This window comes from Vidua macroura, chromosome 4, assembly GCF_024509145.1.
Source record: "Vidua macroura isolate BioBank_ID:100142 chromosome 4, ASM2450914v1, whole genome shotgun sequence".
Lineage (NCBI taxonomy): Eukaryota > Metazoa > Chordata > Aves > Passeriformes > Viduidae > Vidua > Vidua macroura.
In genome coordinates, this window is record NC_071574.1 from 36,899,278 (window position 1) to 36,913,312 (window position 14,035).

Here is a 14,035-nt window from a genome sequence, read left to right on the forward strand (position 1 = left end):
TCTACAATGGATGCCTTCTGCCATCTAGATTTATTCCACCAAACTGGTGAAAATCTCAAGTGTGTTTCTGATGCTCCATTCAGTTTGAAAATGATAGATGTGTTTTGATGTTCCTTTTACCATGCTTTACATTTATATGCAGTTGAATGGTGAACAAATAGTTCAAAGAAACACAATTGCGAAGACAAGAGTACACCAGAATCATTGAAATGCATGCATTCATGTATGCAAGAGTGTATGTCTGTATACTAATTCCTTCCAAAGCACTGCTTATATAAACTCCATAAATTAATAAATTTTAATAATTGATGGTGTAATCTTGAGTAAAGCAGTTACTGTGTTTTGAAGCCAGAGTATGACCAGTATGAAATACCACCTTTAGGTCTAAGTAAGAAACTCAAGCAATTCAATGCTATTGAAAGATTATGTTCTATACAATTTTTCATACTGACATTTTAAATATTATTCAGAGAAGAGGTAATTAGGAATTCATGCCATTGGTGAGAAAGAGTGGCCATATGTTATTTGAAGTTGCTAGTATAGATTGTTTCACTTTACACTGTATCTTTAAGTATAGTATTTTAGAAGCCACACTGTCTGTAGATACCCTTATTCTCTCTGCTGTAAAGGGAGATTGAATCATTTTTGTTGTTCGGTCATGTACCTAAATAAGTAAGACAAAGTCATTGGCCTCTATAAAAAGACTCTGGATAATAACAATTAATAATGGCTAGAGTCAAAAAGATACCTGCCTGAATTGCCTTAATATTTGTTTGAACCAGAAACACTGTCTAACAACCAAAGAGTTTGATTCAGCGATGAACATTTCTCTGCAAGCTACTTATTTTTTATGGTCAATGTAAGTTCATTGAATGTATGAGTAAAAATTATGAGAATCTTCCTTTAAAGTGTTATGTATTTTAAAGCCAATTTCTGATTTTTATTTTTAATATAAAAACATGAATCCATGAGAGAAAAAATCGGGAAGGTTATTGGTGATGTCAAGTGTTGAATGAAAGAAATTATGCTATCTCTACTCTAGTTGTCACTACTTTGCCTGGTATGGTTGTAAAGAAAAATACATGAAAGATTCTTGAATCCTTAGTTCTTGGATCTATAAATTATAAGCTGTCTTTATGGCTTTGAGTTCTTTATTTCATAGGATTAGCACATTAAATTTAGTGCTAAGTAGGACTCTAAAACTTACATTTTTCACAATTTATGGTTCACCTTAAAATTTAGTCTATATTTAAATACAATGTAAATATGCACAGTGTAGACTAACTAGGGTAAAAGATTTCTTTTTCATTAAAAATGCAGCTCAGCAGATCTGTGATAAATAGTGACATTATGTATATGCCAATCCCTTCTGGAAAATTGGAGTGATTCTAGACTTTGCCAAGAATTTGACAGGCCACCCTAAATGTTTAATCAGGGATGCTTTGACATTCAATACTGCTTGTATAAATGTGTCAGTCTAATTTTTATTAAACCTCTTCAAAATGAAACATTTCTCAGAAAAGAAAAATCATGAGTGAACCAAATTAATGCTATTAATGTTTCTCACTGGATATGATATAATCTAAAGTTAACTATGATCCTCACTACACTGAGCACAAACTTGCCTAGTAAAAGTTTTGAGTTGGAATAGAACTCGGAGGAGTGCTGTGTCAAATTAATGATCATGAAGCAAGGCTCACAGAGCATTAGTAGTCAGTTTCTGCCTTGGGTGAGACCAGGGAATAGATGCCATTCCTAATAGATGCCAATGTGTTAAAAATCTGTCCTTCAAAAACCAGAAGAGCCTAACGGGACTGTCTGTGACTTCTTCATTGCACGATTCTACTCTGGCCATGGAAAATACATATTGGATTTCAGATAAGGGCCAGAGAAGCCAATTAAGAAGAATCCTTAAACTGTTGCTGCTGCAGATTAAAAGGGCTATATTAGCTAGTACTTCCAATTCTGACAAGTTTTGCATACATGTATTATGTTTCATTTTTACATATAGTCTGAGGCTTTTAAAAGTGAGACTAGATGCATAATTAAGAAGAATTTAGCAGAATTTAGGTTTATGGGTATGAGTTAAATTTCCCAGTATAGAATGTATTTTTGAATTAATATTTGTATTTCATAATGATGAAATCATTAGAAATTATGTGGTGTTTCTTCAGATTGTCTTTTTTATGCATTTCATTTACTTTTCATCCTTGTTCTGGTGTTGAAATAGAAAAGTAATGAGATTCTACTCTACCATCAGTAAGTGATAAATGCTTTACCAATGCCAGGTCATCCAGGCTTTAATTCCCAGTGCTTGTGAGAAAGTAATGGATCCCATCATCGTTTGCATGTTGATTTTTATTTGTTCTGGCATAGGACACTGGGACATGCTGGGTTGGGGGTGTTATTCTTTAAACACAGAACAGAAACACACTCCATAGGATAGACAAGGTAGAGGCATATGCACAGAGGAAGCATAAGGCTAGGAGACAGTGCTGGTCAGTGTAATAAGCATTGGGGGTTTTGTGCGTGTTCTAAGTCTTCTGAAATTTTACAGAAAGTGTGACACTGAAGCATAAAAGCACACTGTAAGACACACTTAAAATATTAATGCAAGAGAGGGTGAGTTTTCTCTTTTTAGCCAAAGCTTCCAGTCAAGTTGTGAGGAAAAAGGAACAGTTTCTCATGCTGTTTCTCCCAATGTTTCCAACAAGATGTTGTATCATGTTCATTTTTGACAAAATAATGAAGTAAGACTCTAATACCTTCACCAGCTCTGGATTATAAAGTTATTTACATAAGCTTACTTAATCAACCCAAACCTGCAGAATTGCTCTATTTGTCAGCGTTCTTTCCCACCTGGAAAGTGGGTACAGTCAGAATCCCCAGGATCCTTTTTTAACAATGAATAATTAGATGTGTCTAGTGGGAACAAATACTATTGTTTTATACTTTCTTTGGTGTAGTGCTGTGGCCCCGGATATGTACTGCAGCACTTCTACCCAGACCTAGTATCCACCTATGCTGCTGGGTGTGAAGAAAAGGTACAGCCCAGGATTATATTCAGAAGTACAGATTATCCTTAAAAAGAGACATCAGGTAATCCAGAGCTTTCATGGTTCCTGTAGATTCAAGGGGTTTTTTTTTAAATTGGTACTTTTCTGTTACTACAGTATTTTTATGGTTTAAGATAAAGAAAATTCCTATTTGATTTCCTATAGTCATGTTTCAGGAAGAATTATGTGATAGGCATACTCTGAAATATTTTATATAGAAACACCAAATATTTCCATCACATAGAGAAAAAAATTTAATAGGGAAGAGGATTTGGGGTCCCTAAGAGAGAAAAAAATATTTATGGCTTATCTTGTATGAGGTCTAGTAAGATGCTAAATTTCTTATCTGGTAGTTGCATCTTTAATCCTACTTAGTCAGCCATCATTCTTTTAATGTACCCAATCATCATTATTCTGTCATCAGCAAGAAGTTGGTATATCCAGCACCAAACTGAAATGCAGTATTAAAGCAAAAGGAGAGTGATGAAAGATGTAAAATGTAATCTAAAGTTTTAAAACTCCTTTTGCTATATTGCTGAAATCCTAAGTTTGTCACAAATATGTTCACTTTCTCTGTGCTTAAGATTTCTGTAAATTATACTGCGGCAATGCAAGAAAATAGCAGCTTACCCATTTGTTCTTCCCTGCCCCCCCCCCCCCCCAGCCCAAACTGTCTCCCAGTCACCCTGACAGATTGTTAATTCATGACCTTCAATGTAATTCATGATTAGATGAAGGATGAGGAATGCTTTAACATAGCTGCTGAGGGCACTATGATGTTAAATGTTGCTGGGGACAGTGGAACAAAATATTGCTCATTAAGATAGTTTTTCCCTCTTACAGCACTTTTAACTTTGTTTGTCTGTATTTAAGTGTAATTTCAAAATTTTGAATCTTGCAAGTATCTCCAGCCTAAGCTGAAGAGGCAGTCATGTGGCTTCTTTGGGGAAGAGTGGAGAAGATTGACTATGGACAAAATAGTATTGATTTAGTATCCAATGCCATCTTGTTTACTCCACTTGAAATATTTAAGTAGCATTAACAGTATGCTCAGTTTGGGTATTACTTGGTGTTTGATGATGAGTTGGGAAAATGAAGAAAGAACATGCAGGCTGACATGAAACCATTTGTTTGCTGTCTGAAGGCAGTTAGCTCCCAGGCTTTAAACACAGAGGAAAAAAAATTCTGGGCACAAAAATTCCTTTACTGAAAATGTGAAGAATAGGCTTACAAATGGGGTTTCTGAAAAAAGCCCAATGAGAAATTAGATAAAAATACAGAGAGAAGTGTTTGATATTAAAACTCCCTATTATTTAATCATGTTTGATCAAATGTTCAGCAGCTAAGGCAAAGTAGCAGTTAGATTTTCTATATTGTAGAAGACAATAAAAAACAAGAATATAAAATATATAAATGACTGGGAAAAAAGATCTTTTACTGTAGTGCACAAAGCAATGCTTGCATTTTAGGATGAAAAAGCAAAAAAACTGGAGAGCCCTTTTAATCATGCTAAAGACTGTATGATGATATACCAAGCCCAGTGTTCCCTAGTTACCTAAGCAGTGTCGTAAAGTTATATTTGCTATTCATATCCCAGCAGTGAAAGTAAAGACAACTTGCCCTGGTCTTCTGGAGTTAACCTGAGCATATAGAAAACAAAAAAGGGACAAGAAAAACTGTGGCATCTTCAAAGTTGTTTAAGGTGCCCTTTATGGCAGAATGATTCCTAGCCTCAGAGTAAAACAATGACCACCTGATCAATGTATCACACAAATTGCTTTACTCTGTAATCCTACAGAGCATTGGTTAGTTCATAATTTGCTTTTGAAATGTTTTCTTTTATTGCATACCCATAACAGTTACTGCCATAACTTAAATGATGTTTTAATATCATGAGATCTCATTATAACACTCTGCTTATTCAGTTTTTGCTGATATGTTAAGTAAGAATGCCAGCTGTTCTGGTTGCAATACTGGGTTCATGGATTACTAAAAAGAAAATTAATATAATCATTATTTTTTTTCTACTGAGTAGCATTTAGAGGCTCTAGTCAGAATTAGTCTCATTATTATAGATGTTGTATAAACATTAAAGATGCCCTTACATGGTAAATACATCATGCTATTCTTGTTTAGTTTAATGTTGAAGCAAGCTGAGCTTTGTTTACAGTTTCAGAAAGAGAGGTCATGTTTAAATGTTGTTCATATTTAACTAACATATTTAATTCAGTTATCCAAAACCTGCATAAAGATTAATAAAATGTATATCTTATATCTAAGGTTACACTGAAAACTCTCTAAGATGTACTTCAACGATTTCGTACTGACAGCCTAAATATTGTATTGCATACTGATCTGGGGGTGGAGAAATGAAGTAAAACAAATTGTTTTCCATCACAAAACAACACTGAATATAGTAGCACTATTTTATTTACAGCGTAGATGCTTATGTAATAAATTTATTGGTAGCAACCTAAAGAAAATTGAACCAAGTTGAAAAAATGTAGCATTTCATCACATACTGAAAGAAGAATGTGTGCAGATATGCTGCAATTTATTGAAATGTAGTATATTTTGGTATACATTGCATACTGCAGGAAAGAAAATTTATCTTTATATCGTATGTTATTATCATATGTGTCAAATAGAAGTTTCATTTGTCACATTTCAAAAAAATATAGGCACATTTCAAGAAGCCACTTATCACTCTATGTGTATGTTTGCCATATTTATTTTAAAGTTTTAACCATCACCTCAAGCTGATTTTTCTTGGAGAGATAGAAAGAAACAACCATCTTTCTCACTGTTTAACAGAGAAAACTCATGGACAAATTGGTTAGATCTCTTAAGATTGTTGTAGCATTAGCTCATCTGGAGTGTGATACCAAGAAAAAAAAGGGTGTGGGGCATTTTTGCCATGGTGTTCTAGTAAACATGTGGAAAGAACTCGTTCTTGGAATCAGCAACCTTCTCATGAAAAGAAGGGGCTGTACAAACACTGTCAGTGTTTTGAAGCAACAAACATTTCAAACATTTTTAACACTGCTTCTTAAAAACAGGTTTTAAATCAGTAATCATGCCAAAATGTCAGAATTCTTTGCAAAGGGGAAATTTAAAAATTTTGCCCAAACTTTTCTTAAAAAAAAATTTCATACTTCTTATGCTATCATTAAGTGTCAAGCCTTAAATAGCAAACAACTCACTTTGATTATTCTAAAAAAGAAAGATAAGCAGCTCTGTTTCTTTTCAGTTATTGGCTACAAGAAGAGAAGCTTAAAATTTATTAGCCTGGGATCTGAAAGGTCTCCGAGGATCTAGTGACAAGTCAAGTAAGTAACAGACTTTTTCAAATTTTTATTTTTGTAAGAATCCCTGCTTTTAAAAGAAAACAATATTGTTCCAGATACTTTGATGGCTACCTTATTTTGTAGGTATTTAAAAAAAAAGTTTAAAAATGAAGATGAAAAAAAAGATTATACATTGCTTTTTCTCATTTTGCTTTCAACTGCATATTTTCATATTAAAATATTTTAAAATTCACTAAACTTTGAAATTATATTGTTGCGAAAATATTATTTCATACAGTTAGCAATGATTACTTGGATAAAAAAGTGCAACTCGTTTATATAAATTGATATCCCAGAGGAACCCTAGAACTATAAAATAAATACCCATAACATTACATGAGATAAATGCAGCTTCTGCAGACATTATTTTCAAAGCTTAATTAGTAATTTTTATTTCTGACAGAAATCTATGGCTTGAATTAGCAAATGTAATAAAATATTCAGACTAAAGCTTAGACTTTTTCATTTACCTTTTGAGACATACCTTAACTAGGAATGGAACACATACAGAGTATTTTTAATGTTATAGACAGAAAGGAATCTTCAGTGTAGCATTATTCAGCATTAGCATTATATTCATATTAATATGAATGCTTTAGTAGGATATTTGCAGAACAAAATGTAACATTTTAGGTCACTGCAATGTGTCCCAGGACCAACTCATCACTTTTAGCATAACCTGTAGTTACAGTAGTTGGGTGTGGCCAGTACAGTGCACAGAATGTATTTTTTGTATTCAGTTGGTTTTTTGACTTTATCATATCCTTTAACATTTAGTCAAAAAAAAACTCCAACTGTTTTTATTATATAACATACGAGAAATTCCAATAATTCAGTTACAGAAGATTCATTCATATCCAAAAGAATGAATGTCATTGAGCAATGCCAAAGATTGAAGCTCAGCATAGAGGATAAAAATCCAGCTATATTATGTTTGCCTGTATCAGGCAACCTCACAGGCCAATCATTTTGTCAAAGGTTATACATGCAATAATGTATATGAGCATGTCTCAACCTTCATAATTATGACACAACTCTCAGAATGTATAGTAGATGTTTCAATTGTAGAAAAATTCCATTTTGGGAGCATTGTGATAAGTCTTGCTATAGCTCACTGTAACAAGATTTGGGGTTTTTACAAAGATTAATTTTATGCAACACACAGATCAGTCAGAGCTCAAAGAGTGAATAAATTAAACCCATGTTGCACTTTAATGTGATGTGATTGCTGATTGACAAGTATTGCAATATGTAAACATTCAATTCTCAGCCACTAGTTAAGATCCAATTAGTGAGAGATGCCTCTGCCCAAATTAAGGTGTAAACAAGACCATATGCTGAAGTTAGTAATATGAGTTTTATTTAACAGCAAATGTGAGGTAGAGAGAAGGAAATCACAGAGAAAGAAATTGAAGAAAGAGAAAGAAATGAAGGAGGGACAGGGAGGAAGAGAGAGAAGGAGAGAGAGGAAGGAGGTGGGGACAGAGAAAGGGAGAAAGAGCGAAGGAGGGAAAGGGAGGGAGGGCAGTGAAGAGAGAGGGAGAGAAGGACTACTTGGGGTGATCTTTGCTTGATCACTGATATGTGTATGAGCAGTTTGCCTCAGTGGGAATTCTTGTCCAGGTATGTTAACCAGAATGTTCTTACCAGATCTCACTTCTGCTAGCACTGGAATTAGTGCCTTCCTGTCTCTGATTCCTCCCTTCTGTGCTTATCTCAAGTTGTCACAGTGGGAGCTTATCTTATGTCATGTTCCTTCTGTGGCCTTGACAGTGTTTGAGACAGGTAACTGTGCCCTTTAAGGCCTTACAATAGTTCTGTAACTATTTGTTATTTCCCTGTTTCTTGCTAATGGCTGATTCAGTTAATCCTTATCTTCTGACATGAATTCTAATGACAGGAATTGTCTGACAGGTACACTTGCAACAGGTAATCTTGGAGGCACTTAAATTCAATCTCATCCAGCTCAACAGTTCCTGTCTCTACTTATTTCCTGTGTTCCTGAGCTTCAGGATTGGAGGGTGTTTTTGTTTTAAGGTTGGGTTTTTTTGTTTTGCTTTGGATTTGTTTTGGATGGTTGGCTGGGGTTTTTGGAAAGAATAAGAATAGGTTCAGAACAGAAATGGGAATCAGAGTAGTAAATGCTCATGTCTTTTACCACATTGTATTCTATCCAAGTGTCTAGTTTATTAAAGCACCTTGTCCTTCCACAATGTATATCAGAAATGTTGATGAAATTTATTGCCTCTAAATCTGAACCCCAGACTACTAATTTTCTACCTTATTCACCTGATTCAAACTCCAAGTGTATAGCATGGCTGTATTAGAAAAAGTTATATAGATTATGTTATATTTCAACAGGCAAACACAAAACCTGGGAGTAGCTTAAGCTGCTCACTTGTGTGATGATGATATTCTCTGTCCTGTTATGGCTGCTTGGATGTTCAAAAGAAAGTTGATTTTGAAGGTTCCTAAAATGTTACCTTTTATAGCAGACAGGCAAAGGCATGGGCAATCAAAGGGCTACTGTCATTTTTGGCTGAAGACCAAGCAACTTAGAAAAATTCAGCACAAAGTTGGAATTCTTCACTCTATCTTTATAATAGTCAAAATTATTTTTAATGATCAAAATTTTATACCATGGTAGTCACAAAATGCTGAAGATGCATTTTATGTATTATGAGTTAAAATATCAGATTCAGATTCTTCTGGCAATGTCTTTGGTGTTGCTATAATTTCAGCATCACCTGACAGCTGTAATAAAGATCAGTGAGTTATTGCAAATAAGTTGCTTATCATGTAGCTTTGCACTGGCAGAATATTTACTGAAATTAGTGTCAGTGTTAGTGACAGTGAAACCATTTGGCAAATCTAGCAGGGAATTTAAAAACTAATAGAGAAATAATAGATGTATCTCACCCTCCTTCTCCCTGTAGTCTATAAACATGAGGACTCTGATATCAGGTAAGCCTAAATCTCCCATCTAATCTAAAATAAATTTTAATAATTAATCAGATATAGAAGTATTGATATCTGTTCTAAATTCCTGATGGCAAGCTGGCCAGAGCTACTATTTTCAGGTAAACCTTAAACACATTATCTTTGACCAGTACTTCTATTTTCTGTGAGCAGCTTATTGGCCACAAAATACAAAGGCACAGTTTCTTCCATGCTTGTTAAAGATTGGCTATCCTTATTTTCTTCAGAGTACAGTTTGGTCTAAGTGGAGAACAATACTACTTGTTTTCATTGCATCGGGGAAGATCAGTGTAGACTACAAATTTTCCAAGGCTGTGTACCAAGTACAAAAAATGAAACTGGGAGTGGGGGGAGGCAGGAGTAGGAGGGTTGAAGCATTTAAATCACACCACACAAGTGGGAGAATGATCTGTACTAGACAGAGCTCACTGGGATGCTGCTGCTGTCCACTGGATTATATCAGCCAGCATGGCTTACCCAAGCAAGGCAAAGAGATTCCCTTTACCTGTGCTTGTCTATCCACTCCTCTGTCCAAGCTTTATGTCACATCAGGACAGGAATTAAAGCTCTAAATTATAATAAGATTAAGCTTGCATTTTGGAGGGAAGGGTATTTTTTATTTTATTATCAATATTTTTGTGTATTTCAGTTTTTTTCATGTATTACAAAATTACCTAGTTAAATAAGATTTGACTGTATTAATATCAGGCATTCAGTATCAGATTTCTTACTTTTCAGAATACCTTCAAAAAAGTATATAAAAGATTTAAATAAATCCTGATAAGCACAATTCTAGGGGAAGTTTGCTAAAATGTAAAGTCCATGTGTTTGCTTCTACATTTCAAACCTTAACAGTACAAGCAGTTTCCTTTTAGCATTCATTCTGGATTTATTTACAATGTGCTGAGAAAAAAAAAAAAAAAAACCCTTAGTGTGAGCTGCCTTATCTTAAACAGTGGACAATGGAGCCAACATGTAAAACCATAGATTAGCATGTCAGTCAGAGTCTTATTGTACTCCCCCAAAACTGTAGGTCTACTTCAAACTAGACTGTGATTTATGATTCAGTATCACAAAAACTCTCTTTCTAATCCAATAAAGAAGACATCTAGGAAGAGTAGATCTAAGCTTCTACAAAGCTCAGAGATTTTACCTTTTATAAAGTCAAATTATTTGCTTTCAGCACTGAAATAGTGCTTCATTATGACAAACGGATCTGATCACTGCTGTACAACAGTCTGACTTAACCACAGGCTTCACTGAAAGTGTGCAGGAGAGGTTTTGTAAATGTGGCATTAAGAATAACTTAAGAATAAATTGGTGGTTGTCTTGTTTTGGTGTGAGCAAGAAAATAAATTCAAGTAAATGTAAATGATAGTTCTTAGATGGCAGCTGCCATTAAATTTGTGTCTTATATTAATAATTATACTTCTGAGAAAATGAAGGAACTGTAAATGCTATTGATTTCAGAATTTATTTGAAGCTATAAGAACCATGGGATTTGTCACATACAGAGTAAAGAAAGGTGACTTGACAGATCTTCACACACAATGGAAGTCAATGTGGTTGAAGCTGAAGCTGCAGAAGGCAGAGCAAAAACATGAATGACAACTGTCTAGTGTTCACGAGATTATCAGATGCTGGCATGACATTTGGTGATGTGATTGACAGAATTACAGAATCACTAGGTTAGAAAACACCTTCAAGATCATTGAGTCCAACCCAGCCCCAACACCTCAAATAAACCATGGCACTGACTACCACATCCAATCTTTTTTTAAACACATCCAGGGATAGTGACTCCACCACCTCCCTGGGCAGACTCTTCCAGTACTTGATCACTCTTTCTGTAAAAAAACTTTTCCTAATATCCAGCCTGTATTTCCCTTGGTTCAGCTTAAGGCTGTGTCCTTTGGTTCTGTCAGTTGTTGCCTGGAGAAAGAGACCAATGCCCACCTGACTACAAGCACCCTTCAGGAAGTTTCATTTTAAATGCCTGCTTTGTGCTGAATGTAAGATCTGGAATAATAAAACAAAGGATGAGGTTTCTGATTCCAGCATTCTTGAGGGTAAAGCTTTCATTGACTTGAGTAGAGCCAGGAAAACACCCAGCAGATATTTTTGCAAATATAGCACAAAACATAGGCACTACATATTCTGAGATCCTGCCCAGTACATTTGAATCTCTTGCTTTTCTGCTGACCATATCACAGAGTTCCTGCTCATCCTCCTTATATCATACTTGACAGACTGTCTTAGGGAAAAAAAAAGAAAGAAAAATATGCAGAAATTTTTGTAACATACTATCAAATCCACTTCTGAATCAGAATGAAAGTATTTTGCATAAGATTAAACTCACACTAAATCTGTCAATGCAAAATTCTAGGTCTTGTTCTGTTAGCTTTGTGGGGAATTTACCTACTGAATCCAAGAGCTTACACAACTGTGCTAAGAAATTTCAAACACAGCCTTTGGCATCACTTTAGTGGAAGAGGCAAAGAACTGCCTGTCAGAAATTGCTAGCTTGGCACACACTGAAATCTCCAAGTCTTCAAGTAAGGGCAGGATTTCTCTTTGGAAGAAGTGTTTCTATTAGTGATGAATGCAGTAAGGGATTTCTTATATGAGCAAATGGACACTTGGCGTATATAATTGTATTTCCTTAGTATTATTTACCTAAGTTCAAAATGTGTAATTAATTTAGTGTTTTATAAATTGTTGTTTTGAAGCAGTGCCAGAAATTAGAACAAAAATCAAAATTACCATAATATTCTTTTTAATATGGAGCACACATATAAATGGAAGGAACTAAATCAAGACATAATTCAAACTCATTATAAATAGCAGCTTAACACTGAAATGTGCTGATATGAAAAAAATTAAGTACAGGATTAATTATAGAGAAAAATAAAGTGAACACACGCAGTAAACTAATTAGATGTGAACTTGTTCATAGAGAAAAGAATGTTTACCCTATCCAGAGACAGATTTAAGATCTACTTATAATTGAAAAATCCTGCTAATGGTACTAAAGGACATTAAAAGTTCCTGCAAAACATTTCATCAAATAATAGGATTCAAAATACAGAAAACTGCATGTACTTTTCATTCACTTTAGAACCATGTGCTTCAGCAGTTATTAGATATAAAAGCTATATAAAGCTATAGCTTCTGAATGACACTGGCCTCACAGTATTTCTGCTCCATGCTAGCTTTCCTGTAACAGATTGGATTTGGTAATGAAACCCTTCCAGGCTATTTTTGAGCATTAATGCCTCTTGCACCAAATGGAAATTAACTTTTTATATGATCAAATGTCATCAGGACAACAAATTACTGTGACAAATATTCACCTGTTCTGCTTCAAGTGTTCATCTTTGGAGACCTTTGGTGTGTAATTTATGGGAAATCCAACTTTAAATGGAAAGGAAATGTAGAATTATACCAAAGGTTGGGTGTCAAGTAGTACATATCCAGTAAGAGAGCTTGTTGCCAGGGTAATGGGGAAAACACAGCAAGGTAAATTAAATGTTTCAAAGTTTTCAAAAGGCATGTGGTTCTTGGCATTCTTGTTAGACCAATGTTTGCTTTTAGCAAATTATTGAAATTTGCCACAATCCAAAGATGCTCATCCCATTAACATTGTGTGCAAAGCATTCATCAAAGCAATCCTGAACTCACTGCTCTAAGCTGGATCTCTAAGAGATTTCAAAGCATTAAATAGACCAAGAGTCCAGTATTCATGGTCTTATCTCAGATCTCTTGTTTGAGCAAGAGGGTGGTAAAGGCTATTCCAATAATTACATGGAGCCAGTTGTCTGTACAGAGAAAGATGAGAAATGGTCTCTAAGCACAGAAACAGCAGTTGTCCCTGAACTTTTTTGTTTCAAAAAGGATTTAATTTTTTTTCACACCCATCTGTGTACTTTATATACATATATGTGTTTCAGGAACAGATGAGAACCCTGTGATATAATTTTTTTTCTTCCTTGTTATATTTTATCCATGAGACTTCCTTCCTTCCTTCCTTCCTTCCTTCCTTCCTTCCTTCCTTCCTTCCTTCCTTCCTTCCTTCCTTCCTTCCTTCCTTCCTTCCTTCCTTCCTTCCTTCCTTCCTTCCTTCCTTCCTTCCTTCCTTCCTTCCTTCCTTCCTTCCTTCCTTCCTTCCTTCCTTCCTTCCTTCCTTCCTTCCTTCCTTCCTTCCTTCCTTCCTTCCTTCCTTCCTTCCTTCCTTCCTTCCTTCCTTCCTTCCTTCCTTCCTTCCTTCCTTCCTTCCTTCCTTCCTTCCTTCCTTCCTTCCTTCCTTCCTTCCTTCCTTCCTTCCTTCCTTCCTTCCTTCCTTCCTTCCTTCCTTCCTTCCTTCCTTCCTTCCTTCCTTCCTTCCTTCCTTCCTTCCTTCCTTCCTTCCTTCCTTCCTTCCTTCCTTCCTTCCTTCCTTCCTTCCTTCCTTCCTTCCTTCCTTCCTTCCTTCCTTCCTTCCTTCCTTCCTTCCTTCCTTCCTTCCTTCCTTCCTTCCTTCCTTCCTTCCTTCCTTCCTTCCTTCCTTCCTTCCTTCCTTCCTTCCTTCCTTCCTTCCTTCCTTCCTTCCTTCCTTCCTTCCTTCCTTCCTTCCTTCCTTCCTTCCTTCCTTCCTTCCTTCCTTCCTTCCTTCCT